The sequence below is a fragment of the Bos indicus genome, chromosome 6 (assembly GCF_029378745.1).
Source record: "Bos indicus isolate NIAB-ARS_2022 breed Sahiwal x Tharparkar chromosome 6, NIAB-ARS_B.indTharparkar_mat_pri_1.0, whole genome shotgun sequence".
In the NCBI taxonomy this organism is placed as follows: Eukaryota; Metazoa; Chordata; class Mammalia; order Artiodactyla; family Bovidae; genus Bos; species Bos indicus.
Window position 1 is genome coordinate 357,454 of NC_091765.1, and position 19,552 is coordinate 377,005.

Sequence of the window (19,552 nt, forward strand, 5' to 3'; positions counted from 1 at the left end):
TCTTAACAGACCCATCACAAGCATGGAAATTGAAACTGCAATCAAAAATCTTCCAGCAAACAAAAGTCCAGGTCCAGACGGCTTCACAGCTGAATTCTACCAAAAATTTAGAGAAGAGCTAACACCTATCCTGCTCAAACTCTTCCAAAAAATTGCAGAGGAAGGTAAACTTCCAAACTCATTCTATGAGGCCGCCATCACCCTAATACCAAAACCTGACAAAGATGCCACAAAAAAAGAAAACTACAGGCCAATATCACTGATGAACATAGATGCAAAAATCCTTAACAAAATTCTAGCAATCAGAATCCAACAACACATTAAAAAGATCATACACCATGACCAAGTGGGCTTTATCCCAGGGATGCAAGGATTCTTCAATATCCGCAAATCAATCAATGTAATACACCACATTAACAAATTGAAAAATAAAAACCATATGATTATCTCAATAGTATTTTGAATTCTTAAAGCCAACTTATCAGAAAGCTAAACTGAAAAAAAATTCCATAGGATATTTCAATTCTTCCTGTTATTCTCATGGTCTCGTGTTAAAGCACAGGCTCTAGCCACTAAACCCACATCCCTGCCATTTCTCTCATCTGCTGGATTTGTCTGCCCTTTGTTTTTGTTTTGTTTTGTTTTGTTTTTTTCTCCCAAGAGCAAGTATTTCCGATTCTTTTAAGCATTATGAACAAGACTCAACTGTTGTATGGAGTGATTTCTACCCTTACATGGTCTGAAACCAGGAGCACCTCTTTGGGTTCTGTCTGTGGGATATAGATAGTGGCATATGTTTCTGTCATATTGTAAATATCATCCACCAAACAAGGCCTTGGGCTGTAATCTCTTCCATCTCTGAGACAACAGCAGCTCAGTTGCCTCATATTTATGTTTCTAAATTCTTTATTTATCCCAGAGGCTCACTGTTAAGGACTCAATGTATTTGCCAAAATTCACATTCAGAAACCCCAATGTTTGGAGCCTTTGGGAAATGATTAGGTTATTCAGGTGCAGCTCTCAGGAATAAGATTAGTGTCGTTACAATGGCCCACAGAGTTCCCTCATAGCTTCCACAACATGAGGACACCATGAGACGATAGACCTCTGGGAAGCAGGAAGCAGGCCCTCAATGGATATAGAATCTGCTAGTGTCTTACTCACAAAGCTTGAGAACTGTGAGTGACAAATATTTGTTCAAGCACCCCAGCCTGTGGTGTTTTTGTTAGAGAAACTCAAATAGATAAAAACATTCATCATGGAAAATGGTCTTCTTGGTTATGTTGGCTGTACTTGCTGAATGAGAAGTGATATATCCCCAACTCCTGTCACTGCTACTTCAACTTAATATTTTTACCTGCTAAATCTCTTTGATTAATTTTCTCAATGTTTATTTTGGATTCCCTGTAATATTTATTTTTCTGTCTCATCAGTTCAGTTCTGTTCAGTTCAGTCACTCAGTCGTGTCTGACTCTTTGAGACGCCATGATGCTCACAGCACGCCAGGTCTCCCTGTCCATCACTAGCTCCCAGAGTCCACTCAAACTCATGTCCATCGAGTCAGTGGTGCCACCCAGCCATCTCATCCTCTGTCGTCCTCTTCTCCTCCTGCCCCCAATCCCTCCCAGTATCAGGGTTTTCTCCAATGAGTTAACTCTTTGCATGAGGTGGCCAAAGTATTGGAGTTTCAGCTTCAGCATCAGTCCTTCCAATGAACACCCAGGGCTGATTTCCTTTAGGATGGCCTGGTTGGATCTCCTTGCAGTCCAAGGGACTCTCAAGAGTCTTCTCCAACACCACAGTTCAAAAGCATCTATTCTTTGGTGCTCAGCTTTCTTCACAGTCCATCTCTCACATCCATACGTGACCACTGGAAAAACCATAGCCTTGACTAGACAGATATTTCTTGGCAAAACAATATCTCTGCTTTTGAATACTATCTAGGTTGAATGCTATCTAGGTTGGTCATAACTTTCCTTCCAAAGAGTAAGCGTCTTTTAATTTCATGGCTCCAATCACCATCTGCAGTGATTTTGGAGCCCCCCAAAATAAAGTCTGACACTGTTTCTACTGTTTTCCCATCTACTTACTATGAAATGATGGGGCCAGATGCCAAAGAGTGCACAAACTACCATACAATTGCACTCATCTCACAAGCTAGTAAAGCAATGCTCAAAATTCTCTAAGCCAGGCTTCAGCAGTACGTGAACCATGAACTTCCAGATGTTCAAGCTGGTTTTAGAAAAAGCAGAGGAACGAGAGATCAAATTGCCAACATCCGCTGGATCATGGAAAAAGCAAGAGAGCTCCAGAAAAACATCTATTTCTGCTTTGTTGACTATGCCAAAGCCTTTGACTGTGTGGATCACAATAAATTGTGGAAAATTCTGAAAGAGATGGAAATACCAAACCACCTGACCTGCTTCTTGAGAAATTTGTATGCAGGTCAGGACATAACAGTTAGACCTGGACATGGAACAACAGACTGGTTCCAAATAGGAAAAGGAGTACGTCAAGGCAATATATTGTCACCTTGCTTATTTAACTTCTATGCAGAGTACATCATGAGAAACGCTGGGCTGGAAGAAGCACAAGCTGGAATCAAGATTGCCGGGAAAAGTATCAATAACCTCAGATATGCAGATGACACCACCTTTATGGTAGAAAGTGAAGAGGAACTAAAAAACCTCTTGATGAAAGTGAAAGAGGAGAGTGAAAAAGTTGGCTTAAAGCTCAACATTCAGAAAACTAAGATCACGGCATTTGGTCCCATCACTTCATGGGAAATAGATGGGGAAACAGCGGAAACAGTGTCAGACTATACTTTGGGGGGCTCCAAAATTACTGCAAATAATTGCAGTATTTTTGCAATTATTTTTGCATAGTGCTTAGACAACTCCATATTTCAAGCCATCTTTTCTCCTAACTTTGACTAAAAAGTCATCTCCTCCTTAAGAATTTTCCCCTAAATCATATTTCAAGTTTTAAAAGAAAGAATCACCTTGTATATATACCATGCAATGACTGATTTTCCCTAAACTGTTTTGATGGAATAGAAATTCAGCCTAAGTTTGAGTTCCTCTAGTGACTGGGGCTCACTACCTTTGGAAGCAACCTATTTAACCTCTGAATAGCTCTGCTCATTAGAAAAGTTCTTTTTTCAGATTAAATGAATTTGTTGCTCCTTTGACCATTACCACTCAGTTCCTAAATGACAACTAAAAAATTCCTCTCCATGTGAGTGCTCATCAAATATTTGAAGACAATGAATGTATAGGTGTAGCTTGTACTCCCTTTCTGTCTAAATAAATATTCCTACTATGACATAGTGTCCCTTTTCCCCTGTGGTTTTTCTTCTTTGTTTCCAAATCCTTCTGAAAGAGAGTGGAGTGCTAAGCTGAAGACAGAGATCTTGGCGAGGCAGTCAAGGGAGCCAGGGCTGCAGCAGCACCCACTATATTTCAGCTCTTCTCAGGGGCCATTTATCTGGTTATAGTAAGGCCTAATTTTTAAAAATATTATACTTCCTGTCAAAATATACCCTCTATCTTATTTATTGGATTGCTACCAAATTGTTCTTCTATTTGATACTTTTGTAGTTGGCTGCTTGGTCCTTCTAGTGAGAATTCCTAATAATGTACTAATAATGTACCTAATAATACTTGAGAAATTTCACAGAAATAGCACCTAGAAAAACAACATAAACTAAGAATCTGTGTTGATGATTATTTTTCATGTCTTTCTTAGATTAATATCCTTGTTATAAACCCCAAGGTCAGATCCAGAAGAGAGTATGACGGGATCATAAAAACATGGATCTTGGAATGCTGGGTTGGTGTCAGGCATGAACTCTGCCTATGCAATTGCTAATTGTTCCTGAGAATAACTCAGAAGGGAATGACCTCAGGTAACCACAAGGAGATCTGGACTATGTAAGTGTTCAGTTCAGTTCAGTCGCTCAGTTGTGTACGACTCTTTGCGACCCCATGAACTGCATCATGCCAGGCCTCCCTGTCCATCACCAACTCTTGGAATTTATTCAAACTCGTGTCCATTGAGTTGGTGATGCCATCCAAACATCTCAACTTCTGTCATCCCCTTCTCCTCCTGCCCTCACTCTTACCCAGCATCAGGGTGTTTTCAAACGAATAAGCTCTTTGTATCAGGTGGCCAAAGTATTGGAGCTGCAGCTTCAACATCAGTCTTTCCAATGAACACCCAGGGCTGATCTCTTTTAGGATGGACTGGTTGGATCTTCTTGCAGTCCAGGGGACTCTCAAGAGTCTTCTCCAACACCACAGTTCAAAAGCATCAATTTTTCGGTGCTCAGCTTTCTTCACAGTCCAACTCTCACATCCATATATGACCACTGGAAAAACCATAGCCTTGACTAGATGGACCTTTGTTAGCAAAGTAATGTCTATGCTTTTTAATATGCTATCTAGGTTGGTCATAACTTTCCTTCCAAGAAGTAAGCGTCTTTTAATTTCAATGCTGAAATCACCATCTGCAGTGATTTTGGACCCACCCCTCAAAAAAAAAAAAAAAAAAAAATTAAGTCAGCTTCTGTTTCCACTGTTTCCCCATCTATTTCCCATGAAGTGATGGGACCAGATGCCATGATCTTAGTTTTCTGAATGTTGTGATTTAAGTGAGTATTTTCACTCTCCTCTTTCACTTTCATCAAGAGGCTCTTTAGTTTTTCACTTTCTGCCATAAGGGTAGTGTCATCTAAATATCTGAGCTTATTGATATTTCTCCTGGCAATCTTGATTCCAGCTTGTGCTTCGTTCAGCCAAGAGTTTCTCATGATGTACTCTGCACATTAGTTAAATAAACAGGGTAAAAATATACAGTCTTGCTGTACTCCTTTTCCTATTTGGAACCAGTCTGTTGTTCCATGTCCAGTTCTAACTGTTGTTTCTTCACCTGCATACAGGTTTCTCAAGAGGAAAGTCAGGTGATCTGGTATTTCCATCTCTTTCAGAATTTTCCACAGTTTATGGTGATCCACACAGTCAAAGGGTTTGGCATAGTCAATAAAGCAGAAATAGATGGAATTCTCTTGCTTTTTCCATGATCCAGTGGATGTTGGCAATTTGATCTCTGTTCTGCCTTTTCCAAAACCAGCTTGAAAATCTGGAAGTTCATGGTTCACGTACTGCTGAAGCCTGGCTTGGAAAATTTTGAGCATTGCTTTACTAGCTTGTGAGATGAGTGCAATTGTGTGGTAGTTTGAGCACTCTTTGCCATTGTCTTTCTTTGGGATGGGAATGAAAATTGAACTTTTCCAGTCCTGTGGCCACTGCTGAGTTTTCCAAATGTGCTGACATATTGAGTGCAGCACTTTCAAAGCATCATCTTTCAGGCTTTGAAATAGCTCAACTGGAATTCCATCACCTTTACTAGCTTTGTTCATAGTGATGCTTCCTTACGCCCACTTGATTTTGCATTCCAGGATGTCTGGCTCTAGGTCAGTGATCACAATATCAAGATTATCTGGGTCATGAAGATCTTTTTTGTACAGTTCTTCTGTGTGTTCTTGCCAACTCTTCTTATTATCATCTGCTTCTGTTAGGTTCATACCATTTCTGTCCTTTATCGAGCCTATCTTTGCATGAAATGTTGCCTTGGTATCTCTAATTTCTTGACAACATCTCTAGTCTTCCCCATTCTATTGTTTTCCTCTATCTGCATTGACCACTGAGGAAAGCTTTCTCATCTCTCCTTGCTATTCTTTGGAACTCTGCATTCACATGGGTATATCTTTCCTTTTCTCCTTTGTTTTTCACTTCTCTTCTTTTCACAGCTACTTGTAAGGCCTCCTCAGACAGTCATTTTGCTTTTTTCCATTTCTTCTTCTTGGGGATAATCTTGATTCCTGTCTCCTGTACAATGTCATGAACCTCCATTCATAGTTCATCAGGAACTCTGACTATCAAATCTAGTCCCTTAAATCTATTTCTCACTTCCACTGTATAATCATAAGGAATTTTATTTAGGTCACACCTGAATGGTCTAGTGGTTTTCCTCACGTTCTTCAATTTAAGTCTGAATTTGGCCATAAGGAGTTCATGATCTGAGCCACAGTCAGCTCCTGGTCTTGTTTTTGCTGATTGTATAGAGCTTCTCCATTTTTGGCTGTAAAGCATATAATCAACCTGATTTCAGTGTTTACCATCTAGTGAGGTCCGTGTTTTAGAGTCTTGTCTTGTGTTGTTGGAAGTGGGTGTTTGCTATGACCAGTTCACTATGTCAGTGTAGTCCAAGACATTTAGGGTTATGCGATTAACACAGCATGTGTCTTGAGAAAGATAAGATCTGAGAAAGTCTTGTAGTCTGCAATTAGGAATAAAAGCTGTTCTCAACGTGTACTCTGCACCTCAGTCCAATAGAGGCTGCAGGTTCCCTGACCCATTTTACCAGATTTCATGTTCTGTCTTCATTCTCATCACTTGCTTCTGGACAATTAGGGCAACATGTCCTCAATATTTTACCCACTATGAAAGTGAAGTGAATGTCACTCAGTTGTGTCTGACTCTGTGCAATCCCATGGACTATACTGTCCATGGAATTCTCCAGGCCAGAATACTAGAGTGGGTAGCTTTTCCCTTCTCCAGGGGATCTTTCCACCATATTTCATATTATTAGATTCAATTCATCTGTCTTACCTGTCTAAGACTTTTTTGGATCCTTCTTTTACCATCACACATATTTGTAAGTTCTTTCAGCTTTATGCCACCTACAAGTTCAATAAGTGGGTATTTTATGCCTATATTTAAATCTTTGGTGAAAACACTGATTGGAGCAAAGTTCTTTATTCCACAAGAGCAAACTGTGACTATTGAATTTGCTTAATCTATAGATTTAGGTGTTCATATTTTTGGAGCTTTATGCAGGATTATATGAAGTAAATCACTTTGAATAATTCCTTGTGTTTGGTGAGTGCTCAATAAATTAGTCATTAAAATATGTTCCCCTTACTGAAATTAGTTTGCCTTTGCAATTGTGTTCTTTATAAAAATAATGCCTTCATTTTTAATCCATGTGTCTATTTGGTCCATCTTTAAATTCTCAGGTTTTAGCTACATATTTTAAAAGAGATTATTCTTATCCCTCCTCATATATTTACTGGTTTTTAAATTTACTTAATATCAGTCTCTGGGTTTTTAAAGGGTGACTTGAAAATAACTTTTAATTTGTTATTATATTATGATATAATATAATGACTGTCTTGTGTTGTTGGAAGTGGGTGTTTGCTATGACCAGTTCACTATGTCAGTGTAGTCCAAGACATTTAGGGTTATGCGATTAACACAGCATGTGTCTTGAGAAAGATAAGATCTGAGACTTATGACTGTCAAATTTATATTTGAGAAGTTGGAAAATAAAAACAAGGAGAAAAAAATCATGGAATTGGATGTGTTTTTAGTTTGATATTCTCAGTGAATTATTTAGACTTTATACTGTTAAAAGCAACATTACAAAATTTGTATTTCTCTAAGGTGTGGATTACTTAAGGTTACTTTTTCCCATCTAAGAGTATATATACTGTATTCAACTCAAGTTCAAACTAAAGATATTAACTTTTTTTTTTTTCTTTAGCCCTTTTGTCTCTAACTAGATATTCATCCCCTAAGCAGAACTGATCAGAATCCCTTCGTGATTGGAAAATAATAGATCTCTAAAGTCTTTTCAGCTCAAGGCCATTTGAACTCTATTTTTGTGTAAGAGCATGAATGTAGATATCTTTAGATTTTCTTCTTTCCCTATTTTTCAAAGTACTTCACTCTTCTAAGCAGTGCAGAAATAAATCTACCCACAACTGAGTAACTTCAGTGCCTTTCAACCTGATAGGGTTTAGATGAATTGTTCACTACATATAAGCAAATATTTTATATCTTGTTTTAGGGCAGTATTGTGGGCTCTGATCAGGTGCTGTTGAATAGTTTCAATCTTTTTGGTTGAATTCAACATTTGTTCAATTATTTTGGTTGTATTGTATATTTGTTAAAGTAGGAAAAGGTTTTATTTAGAACATCATATTTATACTTCCAATGCCTTGCATTCACATTGTTATTTGACGTGTATTCTCAGTCTTTGGATTCCCTAAAACTTTCTAGGGGGTATCCTGTTTTTGCATGCTTATTGATATATATATATATATATATATTTTTTTTTTTTAAGGCAGACATATTTATAACCACTTCCCAAACCTGTTTCACATTGGGAAATTTCTGTTTAAAGTCAGATATGGTTTCCCATTTCATGACTCCTCAGCCTTTCTGAGTGTGTGCTGTGAAAGTGTCAGGAATGGGGAAACCTGGGTCGGGTAGCATGGCTCTCTCACATGTTCTCCTCCTTCCTGTTAGCACTTCTTATAACCCTGGAAGTGGAGGCCTAGACAAAACCTGGTACTTCATTAAATTGAATCTAATATCCAGGGTAGAAGTTGTCTGTCACATCTCAGATAGAACTGTGATGGGCCACAAGTGACAGCAGAATCTTACCCACCTCACTCTCCGCAACTGGAGATCCTATTATCAGCATGAGTAATTGACTATGCTTTTTTTTTTTTTGTATGAATCAAAGCTATGATCTCTAGAGTGCTATATTCCAAAGGCCAGAAATTTTTCCTATCTTTGTAATTACCTTTGTAAAACCACATGATACTTTGAAAGGCTCAAACATAGTTTACAAATAATTTGTTTGTGATACTGATGATGGCTTAACAATAAAGATAAGATGATCATGTGAAGAATGAAAGTTAAGAAAACCATTTAATTTGTCACATGGACCTCATAAACTGATATTTTTAGTTTATTTCTCTGTATTAGTTAACAGTCATAATAGTTCTCTCATAAAGTTTACTATGACATGAAGCTCAGTTACTAGCAAATTCTGCAACTTTTTATGAAGAGTTGTACATGAAAATATGATATATCTTTAAATGCACAGGAAAATAACCAAGACAATCTAACCCTTTGGCTTAAGATAATGATAAAAACTTATCATAACAGAATAATTGCATTTAGACCAAATATGTAATAACAATACTTCTAAGTTGTGAGGAACTTAAATTCTGTTCATTCAGTCATTAAATTCTCATTCAGTCTTGATGTTTTGTATACCATTTCTCAAACATAATGTGTTCAAAACTGAATTTCAGTTTCATCTTACTACTAACATTTCCATTCATAGTATTCCTTTTCTCACTTGACAACAACTCATCCTCTGGTTACTCTCAACAAAATTCTTGATGTCATCCTTATTGTCTTCCATGAAGAAATCTTGTTGGATTTATCATGAAAGTATTTTTGAATTCTGTCACTTCTGTTGCAACCACTCTTATTTGAGGTGCTCTTAGCTCTTATTTAGTTAAAAAAAATAGTCTTCTAACTGATCTCTGACATTCTTCCCTTACTTTTCTTAAGTCTATTCTGAAAACAGTATTAAAAGTTCATCATACTACACTTATCTGCTCAAAATTCTACTATAACTTCCTATTCCACTCAGACTGAAAACTAATATTCTTATAATGGTCTCTTAGAAGACTTTACACAATCTGATTCCCCTTGGGTCTGTGACTTCTTCTCTCACTTCTCTTTCCTTCACTTATTTCATTCCACTTATGTTAATGACTAGATCAGATCATACAAAAATTCAAGGAAATAGAAGCCTTAAATAAGCTACTAGACCAGAGGATTTAACAGAAGTATAAAGAACATCCCATTCAAATGTGGCAGAACATACATTCTTCTCAAATGCATATGGAACTTTCTTAAGGATAGACCATATATTGAGACAGAAAACAAATCTTGATACATTTAAGGAGATTTAAATCACATCAAGCACATTTCTGATCACAATGTATGAGTCTACAAATCAACTACAAGAATAAAACTGGAAAAAGCACAAATATGTGAAGGCTAAACAACATGCTACTGAACAACTATTGAGTCAATGAAGAAATTACAGGAGACATGAAAAGTTACCTGAAGACAAATGAAAATACAGCATACCAAAATCTATAGGATATAGCAAAAGAAGGATTAAGAGGGAAGTTTAAAGCAATACAAGCCTACCTCAAGAAACAAGAAAAATTTCAAATAAATACCTAAAGGAACTAGAATAATAAGAACAAATAAAGCTCAAAGGGAATAATAAAAATCAGACTGGAAATAAATAAAAGAGAGACTAAGAAGACAATATAAAAAAAAATCAATGAAGCTAAGAACTAGTTCTTTGAAAAAACATACAAAATTGACACCCTTAGCTAGACTAATCAAGAAAAAAAAAGAGAAGGTTCTAATAAATTAAAGAGGATAAATAACAATGGATACCACAGAAAAACAACAAAATAGAGAAATCAGAAGAAATGAACAAATTCTTAGAATATTACAATCTTATAAGAATGAATCATGAATAGAAAACTTGAATAGATTGATCACTATTAAGATTGAAACAGTAATAACACCAAAAGATCTCAGCAAACAAAATTCCAGGACCAGAAGTCTTCATAGATGAATTTTACCAAACATCCAGAGAAGATTTAAAATCTATTTGTCTCAAGCCAATGCAAAAAAAATTGAATAGAAAGGAACACTTCTTAACTTATTTATGAGGCTAACATCACCTTAACATCAAAACCAGACGAAGAAAACACAAACACAAAAAATAAAATTAAAAGCCAATATCTTTGATGAACAAATTATTAGGGAACCAAATACAATGATATATTAAAAGATCACTACAACATGATCAAGCAGGATTTATTCCAGAGATGCAGGAGTGGTTTAAAAACCACAAATCAATCATTGTGATAAATAACATTAATAAACTGAAGGATAAAAATCATATGATAATCTCAACATGTGAAGAAAAAGCATTTGACAAGATTCAGCACCCATTTATAATAAAATTTCTCAATAAAGTGAATATGGAAGTAACCATACCTTGACATAATAGAGGTCATATATGACAAATTCACAACTAACAGCATATTCAATAGTAAGAAGCTGAAAATATTAGTTCTAAAGTCATGAACTTATGAGGAATAAGAAGGCCTTCCTCAGAGATCAATGCAAAGAAATAGAGGAAAACAATAGAATGGGAAAGACTAGAGATGTCTTCAAGAAAATTAAGATACCAAGGGAGAATTTCATGCAAAGACAGGCTCGATAAAGGACAGAAATGGTATGGACCTAACAGAAGGAGAAGATATTAAGAAGAGGTAGCAAGAATACACAGAAGAACTTTACAAAAAAGATGTTCATGACCCAGATAATCACGATGGTGTAATCACTTACCTAGAGCCAGACATCCTGGAATGTGAAGTCAGGTGGGCCTTAAGAAGCATCACTACGAACACAACTAGTGGAGGTGATGGAATTCCAGTTGAGCTATTTCAAATCCTGAAAGATGATGCTGTGAAAGTGCTGCACTCAATATGTCAGCACATTTGGAAAACTCAGCAGTGGCCACAGGACTGGAAAAGTTCAGTTTCCATTCCAATCCCAAAGAAAGGGAATGCCTAAGATTGCTCAAAGTACCACATAATTGCACTCATCTCACAGGCTAGTCAAGTAATGCTCAAAATTTTCCAAGCCAGGCTTCAGCAGTACATGAACCGTGGACTTCCTGATGTTCAAGATGGTTTTAGAAAAGGTAGAGGAACCAGAGATCAAATTACCAACATCCACTGGATCATCGAAAAAGCAAGAGAGTTCCAGAAAAACATCTATTTCTGCTTTATTGACTATGCCAAAGCCTTTGACTGTGTGGATCACCATAAACTGTGGATAATTCTGAAAGAGATGGAAATACCAGATCACCTGACTTTCCTCTTGAGAAACCTGTATGCAGGTGAAGAAGCAACAGTTAGAACTGGACATGGAACAACAGACTGGTTCCAAATAGGAAAAGGAGTACGTCAAGGCTGTATATTGTCACCTGCTTATTTAACTTCTATGCAGAGTACATCATGAGAAATGCTTGGCTGGAGAAAACACAAGCTGGAATCAAGGTTGCCAGGAGAAGTATCAATAACCTCAGATATGCAGATGACACCACCCTTATGGCAGAAAGTGAAAAAGAGCCTCTTGATCAAAGTGAAAGAGGAGAGTGAAAAAGTTGGCTTAAAGCTCAACATTCAGAAAACTAAGATCATGGCATCCAGTCCCATCACTTCATGGGAAATAGATGGGGAAACAGTGGAAACAGTAGCTGACTTTATTTTTTTGGGCTCCAAAATCACTGCTGATGGTGATTGCAGCCTTGAAATTAAAATACACTTACTCCTTGGAAGGAAAGTTATGACCAACCTAGATAGCATATTAAAAAGCAGAGACATTACTTTGCCAACAAAGATCCATCTGGTCAAGGCTATGGTTTTTCCAGTGGTCATATATGGATGTGAAAGTTGGACTATAAAGAAAGCTGAGCACTAAATAATTGATGCTTTTGAACTGTGTTGGAGAAGACTCTTGAGAGTCCCTTAGACTACAGGGAGATCCAACCAGTCTATCCTAAAGGAGATCAGTCCTGCGTGTTCATTGGAAGGACTGATGTTGAAGCTGAAACTTTAATATTTTGGCCAGCTGATGTGAAGAGTTAACTCATTGGAAAAGACCCTGATGTTGGGAAAGATTGAGGGCAGGAGGAAAAGGTGATGACAGAGGATGAGATGGTTGGATGGCATCACTGACTCGATGGACATGGGTTTGGGTGGACTCCTGGGAGTCCTGATGTGCTGAAGTTCATGAGGTTGCAAAAAGTCGGACATGACTAAGCAAGTGAACTGAACTAAAAGTCATGAACAAGACAAGGATATCAGTTTGCACTAGTCTTATTTAGCATAGTATTGGAAATCTTAGCCAGAGCAATTAGGCAAGAAAAAGAAGTAAAAGGAGTCCAACATGGGAAATGGCAACCCACTCCAGTGTTCTTGCCTGGAGAATCCCAGGGACAGGGGAGCCTGGTGGGTCACATAGAGTTGGACACAACTGAATCGACTTAGCAGCAACATGGAAAGGAAGAAGTAAAAGTGTCACCATTTGCAGATGAAATGGTTTTAATATATAGAAAACCCTAAAATCCCCACCAAAACCTAATCGAAATTATAAACACATACAGTACAGTTTCAGGATGCAAAACTTTGCACTAACAGAGCTAAGAAAAAGAGAAATAAAGAAAAAAAAATACAGTTGTAGCAAAAAGAATAAAATGCCAAAGAATAAATCTATCCAAGGAAATGAAAGACCTATATGCTGAGAATTATAAGACATTGCTGAAAGACATTGAAGACACAAGCAAATGGAAAGATACTCATGAATAGCTCATAATCATGAATTGAGACTTCCCAGGAGGCACTCGTGGTAAAGAACCTGCCTGCCAATGTAGGAGACATAAGAGACGTAGGTTTGATTCCTGAATTGGGAAGATTCCCTGGAGGAGTGCATTGAAACCCACTCCAGTATTCTTGCCTAGAGAATCCCATTGACAGAGGAGCCTGGTGGGCTACAGTTATAGGTTTGCAAAGAGTCAGACATTACTGAAGTGACTTAGCATGCAAACCCACACTCATTGATCAGAACAACTAGCATTGTTAAAATGTCCATATTGATTAAAGCAATTGACTGATGCAATACAATCCTTTTCAAAATTTCAAGGGCATTTTTCACAGAAAAAGAACAAGAAATTCTAAAAATTTTGTGGAATAATAAACAACTGATTAGCCAAAGCACTTCTGGGGGGCAGAGGGCGGGGAGAAACAAAGCTGGAGGTATCACACTCCTTTATTTCAATTATATCACAAAGCTAATGTAATTAAAATAACATCAATTTGGCAGAAACACAGATACATAGATCAGTGGAACAGAATTGAAAGCCCAGAAATAAACCCATGTGTTTACAGGTAATTAGTTTTTCACAAAGGAGAAAAGATAGTCCTTGGTGAAAAGACAGTCCTTCAATAAATGGTATTAGGAAAACAAGAGCCACATGCAAAAAAGAAAAAAAAAAAAGAAAGAAACTAGATCACTCACTATCTCACACCATACACAAAAATCAACTCAAAATGGATTAAAGATTCGAAGCTAAGACCTGAAACCAGAAAGTGAAGTCGCTTAGTCGTGTTCAACTCTTTGTGACCCCACAGACTGTAGCCTGCCAGGCTCCTCTGTCCATGGGATTTTCCAGGCAAGAATATTGGAGTCGGCTGCCATTTCCTTCTCCAGAAACCAGGAAACTCCTAGAAAAAAACTTGGACAACATTCTCTTTGACACCAGTCTTAGCAATATCTTTCTAGATACATGTCCTCAGGCAAAGGAAGCAAAAGTAAAAATAAACTAATGGGACTACATCAAACTAAAAATCTTTTGTACAGCAAAAAAAAAAAATGCCATCAACAGCAGCAGCAAAATAATGTATGAAATGGGAGAAGATACTTTCAAACAGTATATATGTTAAGAAATTAAAATCCAAAATATACAAAAACTCATTCAACAACAAAGAATTCAACCCAATTAAAAAATAGGCAGAGACACTGAATACATGTTTTTACAAAAGAGACATGAAGATGGCCAATAGATACATGAGAAGGTTTTCAACATCACTAATCAGGGAAATTCAAATCAAAACCATAATGAAATAGAACCTCATCCCTGTTAGTATGTCCACTCTCAAAAAGATAAGAAGAATAGGTGCTGACAAGGATGTGGAGAAAAGGGAATTCTTGTGAACTGTTTGTGGGATTGTAAATCAGTGCAGTTACTGTGGAGAACCATATGGAAATAACTCAAAAAAAAAAAAAAAAAAAACTATCATATGATCCAGTTACCTCACTTCCAGTTATTTATACAGTAATATGAAAGCACTAATTCAAAAAGATACATGCACCTCAATGTTCATAGCAGCTTTATTGCCAAGATATGGAAACTTAATTGTCCATCAACAGATGAATGGATAAAGAAGATATAATATGATACACACACACACACACACACACACACACACACAGGAATATTATTCAGCCATAAAAAAGATGAAATCTTGATATTTGTTACAACATGGATGGACCTTCCCTTGATGGAGGAAGACAAATAGAGTATGATTCCACGCATATATGGAATTAAACAAACAAACCAAAATAAATAAACCAAGCAAAACCAAACACAGTAGTGGTTACCAGAGGGGTAGATGGAGGGGGGGATTTAAAGGGCCAAAGGCTTCACTTTATGGTGACAGATGGAAATTAAATTTATGGTGGTAAACACACTGTGGGGTATGCAGAAGTAGAAATATAATGCTGTACACATGAAATGTATAACATTATAAACTGATGCTACCTCAATAAAAATAAGTCTAAAAAGTACAATGATAAGGCTTCTAAGGGAAAAAAGATAGAACAGTGCCTTAGAAACTTGGTAATTAAAAAAAAAAAACTATTATATATCACATGGTATTAACAACCATACAAAATATAAGTATTTAGGCTTCAGTCAGTTCAGTTCAGTCACTCAGTCGTGTTTGACTCTTTGCAACCCCATGAACTGTAGCACACCAGGCCTCCCTGTCCATCACCAATTCCCGGAGTTCACCCAAACTCATGTCCATCGAGTCGGTGATGCCATCCAGCTATCCCATCCTCTGTCATCCCTTTCTCCTCTTGCCCCCAATCCCTCCTAGCATTAGAGTCTTTTGCAATGAGTCAACTCTTTGCATGAGCTGGCCAAAGTATTGGAGTTTCAGCTTTAGCATCAATCCTTCCAAAGAACACCCAGGACTGATCTCCTTCAGAATGGACTGGTTGGATCTCCTTGCAGTCCAAGGGACTCTCAAGAGTCTTCTCCAATACCACAGTTTAAAAGCATCAATTCTTCAGTGCTCAGCTTTCTTCACAGTCCAACTCTCGCATCCATACATGACCACTGGAAAAACCATAGCCTTGACTAGACAGACCTTTGTTGGAATTAGGCTTCAACCAAATTTAAAACTAGTGATCATCAAGCTACACATTTAAGAAAATGAATAAGCAAGCCACAGACTGGGAGAACATATCTGCATAGTAATAACTGACCCAAAACTTGCAGCTGGAATATATACTTACAAGAACTCCTCCAACTAAATCATAAAAGACAAGCCACCATGAAGTGAAATGAAGTCACTCAGTCGTGTCCGACTCTTTGTGACCCCATGGACTGTAGCCTACCAGGCTTCTCCATCCATCAGATTTTCCAGGCAAGGGTACTGGAGTGGCTTACTATTTCCTTCTCCAATATATATATATATATATATGTATATAAATAAGTCAAATATTGAAATGGACATTCAATTTAAACAAATCTACAATGACCACTAATCCCCTGGGAAAATGTTTACAACATTAGTTATCAGGTAAATGCAAATAAAACCACAATGAGAGCATTATCAAGACACAAGAATAATAAAAATTAAAAGGACTGACCACCTCAAAATTAACAAGGATGTCACATAACTGAAGTGAGGGAGATGAGATGATGTGATCATTGTGGACAAGTTCTGATAGTGTCTCCTAATGCTAAAGTTCTTAGTACATTATGACTCAGCAATTTTATTCCTAGTTGTTAACACATGAGGCTGAAAATACATGTTCAGTGAAATATGTATCTAAGAATGTCCATAAAGATATATCTAGGAATGTCCAGGCTTGTTTATAATAGCCCCAAACTGGATAAAGTTCAACAAAAAGAATAGAAAAACAAGCCATGGACATTCATACATTGAAATACAGTTGGGATACTATTCACATTAAAGCAATAAATAACTTACTAATACACTCAAAAACATAAATGAATCTAAGTAGAATCATGCGTGTATACTATACAAAGGGAGAGAAGTGTATTTGACTCTAGGATGGTGTAAAAGACTGACTGGGCAGGGGGAGGAAGAATTTTTATAGATCTGGAATTATGGTGATGTTTTATATATTGACAGGGACTTGAGTTACATGGATGGATGTATTTATCAAAACTAATCAAATGGTATACTAAAGATTTGTGCATTATACATGTACATGAATTTTACCTCAAGGAAAAAGTTAAATTGAAATTTACAATCCATCAAAAAGTAAAGAAGATAAGTTCATGGATAGATAGTGGATATTGGATAGTATGTGAAAAACCAATATAGGAAAATGTTTTTATTTTTATCATTTTATTATATTTTTTTTTCTTTTTTACCACATGGCATGTGGGATCTTAGTTCCCCAACCAGGGATTGAACCCACGCCCATGAAATGAAAGCTTGGAGTCTTAATCATCGGACCACCAGGAAATCCTAGGGAAATATTAACTGTAGTATTTGCATGGTAGGTATTTGGATGTTCAAGGTATAATTATTTCATTTTTCCTTTATTTGAAAATTTTCATAATAAAGAGACTTTGCTGCTAAATCCTAGATAAAATGACTCTAGGTTGGGATTGTAGATATGAAAAGCAGCATTTTGTGTGTGTTTGTATGATTTTAAATATTGTATCCCAGAGAAATTTTGTTTTTAATTGTTGATAATATAATGCAATAGCCTGGATGAATTTTCTGTACCTTGTCACACAACACACAGGCAATAACATAAGTTTGATCCAACCTGAGTTTTGAGGCATATACCATAACATTTTATCTCCGATTGCTGTTTGAATATCTTAAGCAAAATTATGTTGGTCACAGATTTATGTAACTGAAGTTATACCACAAAAAGCCTTTTGAAATATTCAGGAGGAAATGTTATTTATCTGCTTTATTTTAAATTAAAAATAAATCATTATTTAACTATGTTCCTCAGAAATATTTCTCTTAAAATAATTTCTTATTTTCAACAAAATATAGCATCATATTTCAACACAGGGAAAGTATTAGAACTGAACAAGGTCTTGTGACTCCATTTAATTTACTTAATTCCACCTTGGAATTAAATGAAAATATGAATCTTCTAATTTGAGGGAAAAAGCCTAGCACAAAGAAACCAAATAAGAAAAAAAAAAAAAAAAAGTGGAGATTTCTCCCCCACCTTTTAAGCCATATTTCTTTTACTTAACAAAGCAATCTCCAGGAAAGAACATGAATGAATCTAAAGACCAATGGAATCTCATAATTATAGGGATGAAATATACTACTTGTCAATATGGACTAATAAAAAAGAGTTTCATTTTGTCATGAAAAGATACGAGGATTTTATAAAAACTTACCAGAAGTACTCCGGTTCCTGAGAGAGGCTAGGAAGAAACTCATGAGCCTGGTTCAGACAGAGGCCTCAGTGTCTTGGGGTCAGGACGGGACAGGCCAAGTCCATTAATAAACAGTTCGCTGAACTCAGCCAGGACATGAAAACACAGGCATGTCTGAGTAGCACTTCTTTAAGCAAAGTTTAGTAATCTGCTAGCTGAAGTTTTGATTAGGATTTGTCCAAGGAGAATCTGCACCTCCTCTATATCAAGGGGGGAAATAAAAACCCTCTGAAGTATCAAAAAAGAAACAGGCAGGATATAGTATGTATGCAATTCAGTTATTTACTTTTTCTCTCACACCCTTCTGCAAATACCACTGCATATATAGTTCTGAGCCGGAAGAGACGGCCCTCAGCTGACAGGAACCGGAGGTTCAGCAGGTGGTTTATAGGCGTGACATGCCTGAACACAGGGCAATTTCTATACCTCTCTTTACTGATAAGCCAGGCTGAACAAATACGAGTGTGGCAAACAATTAACTTGACAACCACTGTTTATCATAGGACTTTACAGCTAGTTGTCAGCTTGTCTTGGTTTTTATTGTCACATTTAAAGTAACCCTTTTGCTGTTTACATCACCAGGAAGTCTCATTCCTTTATTTTCCCTTACTCATATATATATATATATATATATATATATATATATATATGTATGTATGTATGTATGTATATATATGTATGTATATATATTTACCTTAAAAGCATTCACGAATTAATTAATTAAAGAGTAAGAGCAAAACTTCTGGAAAGACTAGCAATTTTAAATGTTCCTACTCTTAGGCCTTTGAATGAAGGAATGTATTATAAGGAGTTGCTACATTCATATGTCCAGTGAATGAGAGTCTGTGATCTTTCCCAAAACACCAGATATACCACACTGATGTCTGAAAAAAGCAGGAGAAACGTGAAGCCCTCTCACAGACCATATTCCATACATTTCTAATTCAGTCTCTTCACTCGTCAACAATACTTCTACGACCTAAGTCCCCAGCAAGTTAGGAGTGGAAGATATCTTCCTCAAGCTGATAAAAGGCATAAAAACCTGGAGCAATCATTAGAGGTTAAATACTGAATACTTTTCTCCCAAGGACATACTGGAAGTTCTAGTCAGTGCAAAGACATGCCTTTCATAACACTTCCACATAGGAATTTCCTTCTTTTGCTCGAGCTTTCCAGCATCAAGTGACATACTACTTATGGAGGTAGCCCATTCCATTTTTTTTTGAGTTCTGACTGCTAGAAAAGATCAAATTATATCAAATCAAATTTCAATTCCCTAAGATTTCTTCCA

At 36.7% G+C, this 19,552-nt stretch overlaps 1 protein-coding gene across 1 annotated transcript in view; it reads right to left on the minus strand.

The window, feature by feature from the left end:
• The window catches only part of SMIM31 (small integral membrane protein 31), a 47,439-nt gene extending 28,828 nt beyond the window's left edge, over nt 1-18,611 (minus strand). Inside the window, exon 1 of the mRNA XM_070790985.1 lies at nt 18,223-18,611. The gene's annotated coding sequence lies outside the window, so the exon portion shown is untranslated. The remainder of the gene's footprint in view (nt 1-18,222) is intronic.
• Nucleotides 18,612-19,552: the final 941 nt, after the last annotated feature.